Source organism: Dama dama, unplaced genomic scaffold, assembly GCF_033118175.1.
Source record: "Dama dama isolate Ldn47 unplaced genomic scaffold, ASM3311817v1 ptg000109l, whole genome shotgun sequence".
NCBI lineage: Eukaryota > Metazoa > Chordata > Mammalia > Artiodactyla > Cervidae > Dama > Dama dama.
In genome coordinates, this window is record NW_026870920.1 from 571,321 (window position 1) to 575,460 (window position 4,140).

The window sequence follows — 4,140 nt, forward strand, 5'->3', positions numbered from 1 at the left end:
CAGGCTCTTCATGTTTTTCAACACCGCTTCATGCTCCTCCTATTTTTCAGACCGTTTCATGCGCCTCATATTTTTGACACCTTTTGAAGCTCTTCATATTTTTCACACCTTTTCATGCTCTTTATGTTTTCAACACCGATTCATTCTCCTCCTATTTTTCAGATCGTTTCATGATCCTCCTATTTTTCAAACCGTTTCATGCTCATCTCATTTTTGACACCTTCTGAAGCTCTTCATATTTTTCACACCTTTTGAATCTCTTCATATTTTTCAAACCTTTTGAAGCTGTTCATATTATTCACACGTTTTCAGTCTCTTCATGTTTTTCAACATCGCTTCATGCTCCTCCTATTTTTCAGACAGTTTCATGCTCCTCATATTTTTGACACGTTTTGAGGCTCTTCATCTATTTCACACCTTTTCAGGCCCTTCATATTTTGAACACCGTTTCATGCTCCTCCTATTGTTCAGACTCTTTCATGTTCCTCATATTTTTGACACGTTTTGAAGCTCTTCATATTTTTCCACCTTTTCAGGCTCTTCATATTTTTCAACACAGCTTGATGCTCCTTCTATTTTTCAGACCGTTCATGCTCCTCATATATTTCACACCATTTGAAGCTCTTCATGCTTTTCACACCTATTCAGGCTCTTCATCTTTTGAACAACGTTTCATGCTCCTCCTTTTTTCAGACATGCTCCTCATGTATTTCACACCTTTTGAAGTTCTTCATATTTTTCACACCTTTTGATGCTCTTCATATTTTTCACAGCTTTTCAGGCTCTTCATGTTTTTGAACACCGCTTCATGCTCCTCCTATTTTTCAGACATGCTCCTCATGTATTTCACACCTTTTGAAGCTCTTCATATTTTTCACACCTTTTCAGGCTCTTCATGTTTTAGAACACGGTTTCAAGCTCCTCCTATTTTTCAGACCGTTTCATGCTCCGCATATATTTGACAACTTTTGAAGCTCTTCATTTTTCACACCTTTTCAGGCTTTTCATGTTTTTCACAACCGCTTCATGATTCTCATATTTTTCAGACCGTTTCATGCTCCTCATCTTTTTGACACCTTTTGAATCTCTTCATGTATTTCACACCTTTTCAGGCTCTTCATATTTTTGAACACCGCTTCATGCTCCTCCTATTTTTCAGACATGCTCCTCATGTATTTCACACCTTTTGAAGCTCTTCATATTTTTCACACTTGTTCAGTCTCTTCATCTTTTCCAACACTGTTTCATGCACCTCCTATTTTTCAGACCGTTTCATGCTCTTCATGTATTTCACACCTTCTGAAGCTCTTCATATTTTCACACGTTTTGAAGATCTTCATATTTTTACACGTTTTCAGGCTCTTCATGTTTTTCAACACCGCTTCATGCTCCTCCTATTTTTCAGACCGTTTCATGCTTCTCATGTATTTCACACCTTTTGAAGCTCTCATATTTTTCACACCTTTTCAGGCTCTTCATGTTTTTGAATACCGTTTCATGCTCCTCCTATTTTTCAGACCGTTTCATGCTCATTTAATTTTTGAGAGCTTTTGAAGCTCTTCATATTTTTCACATCTTTTGAAACTCTTCATATTTTTCACACCTTTTCAGGCTCTACATGTTTTTGAACCCCGTCATGCTCCTCCTATTTTCAGACCGTCTCATGCTCCTCATATTTTTGACACCTTTTGAAGCTCTTCATTTTTTTACACCTTTTCAGGCTCTTCATGTTTTTCAACACCGCTTCATGCTCCTCCTATTTTTCAGACCGTTTCATCCTCCTCATCTTTTTGACACCTTTTGAAGCTCTTCATATATTTCACACTTTTTCAGGTTCTTCATGTTTTTCAACAACGCTTCATGCTCCTCCTATTTTTCAGACAGTTTCATGCTCCTCATGTATTTCACACCTTTTGAAGCTCTTCATTTTTTCACACCTGTTCAGTCTCTTCATGTTTTTCAACACAGTTTCATGCTCCTCCTATTTTTCAGACCTTTTCATGCTCCTCATATTTTGACACGTTTTGAGGCTCTTCATATATTTCACACCTTTTCAGGCCCTTCATGTTTTTGAACACCATTTTATGTTCCTCCTATTTTTCAGACCGTTTCATGCTCCTAATATTTTTGACACCTTTTGAAGCCCTTCATATCTTTCACACCTTTTCAGGCTCTTCATTTTTTTGAACAGCGCTTCATGCTCCTTTTATTTTTCAGACCGTTTCATGCTCCTCATATTTTTCACACAGGTTGAAGCTCCTCGTATTTTTCACACCTTTTGAAGCTCTTCATATATTTCACACTTTTTCAGGCGTTTCATGTTTTTCACAACCGCTTCATGCTCCTCCTATTTTTCAGACCGTTTCATGCTCCTCATATTTCTGACAGCTTTTGAAGCTCTTCATGTATTTCACAACTTTTCAGGCTCTTCATGTTTTTCAACACCGCTTCATGCTCCTCCAATTTTCAGACTGTTTCATGCTCCTTATATTTTTGACAACTTTTGAATCTCTTCATATTTTTCACACCTTTTCACGCTCATCATGTTTTTCAACACTGCTTCATGCTCCTCCTAATTTTCAGAACGTTTAATGCTCCTCCTAATTTTGCCACCTATTGAAGCTCTTCATATTTTTCACACCTTTTCAGGCTCTTCATGTTTTTGAACACCGTTTCATGCTCCTCCTATTTTTCCGACCGTTTCATGTTCCTCATAATTTTGCCACCTTTTGAAGCTCTTCTTTTTTTTCACACCTTTTCAGGCTCTTCATGTTTTTAAACACCGCTTCATGATCCTCCTATTTTTCAGACCGTTTCATTCTCCTCATTTTTTTGAAACCTTTTGAAGCTCTTCATATTTTTTACACCTTTTCAGTCTCTTCATGTTTTTCAACACAGCTTTATTCTCCTTCTATTTTTCAGACCGTTTCATGCTTCTCATGTATTTCACACCTTTTGAAGCTCTCATATTTTTCACACCTTTTCAGGCTCTTCATGTTTTTGAACACCGTTTCATGCTCCTCCTATTTTTCAGACCGTTTCATGCTCATTTAATTTTTGAGAGCTTTTGAAGCTCTTCATATTTTTCACATCTTTTGAAACGCTTCATATTTTTCACACCTTTTCAGGCTCTTCATGTTTTTGAACCCCGTCATGCTCCTCCTATTTTTCAGACCGTCTCATGCTCCTCATATTTTTGACACCTTTTGAAGCTCTTCATATTTTTCACACCTTTTAAGGCTCTTCATGTTTTTCAAGACCGCTTCATGCTCCTCCTATTTTTCAGACCGTTTCATGTGCCTCATATTTTTGACACCTTTTGAAGCTCTTCATATTTTTCACGCCTTTTCATGCTCTTTATGTTTTCAACACCGATTCATTCTCCTCCTATTTTTCAGATCGTTTCATGCTCCTCCTATTTTTCAAACCGTTTCATGCTCATCTCATTTTTGACACCTTCTGAAGCTCTTCATATTTTTCACACCTTTTGAATCCCTTCATATGTTTCAAACCTTTTGAAGCTCTTCATATTATTCACACGTTTTCAGTCTCTTCATGTTTTTCAACATCGCTTCATGCTCCTCCTATTTTTCAGACAGTTTCATGCTCCTCATATTTTTGACACGTTTTGAGGCTCTTCATATATTTCACACCTTTTCAGGCTCTTCATGTTTTAGAACACGGTTTCAAGCTCCTCCTATTTTTCAGACCGTTTCATGCTCCGCATATATTTGACAACTTTTGAAGCTCTTCATTTTTCACACCTTTTCAGGCTTTTCATGTTTTTCACAACCGCTTCATGATTCTCATATTTTTCAGACCGTTTCATGCTCCTCATATTTTTGACAGCTTATGAATCTCTTCATGTATTTCACACCTTTTCAGGCTCTTCATGTTTTTGAACACCACTTCATGCTCCTCCTATTTTTCAGACATGCTCCTCATGTATTTCACACCTTCTGAAGCTCTTCATATTTTCACACGTTTTAAAGATCTTCATATTTTTACACGTTTTCAGGCTCTTCATGTTTTTCAACACCGCTTCATGCTCCTCCTATTTTTCAGACCGTTTCATGCTTCTCATGTATTTCACACCTTTTGAAGCTCTCATATTTTTCACACCTTTTCAGGCTCTTCATG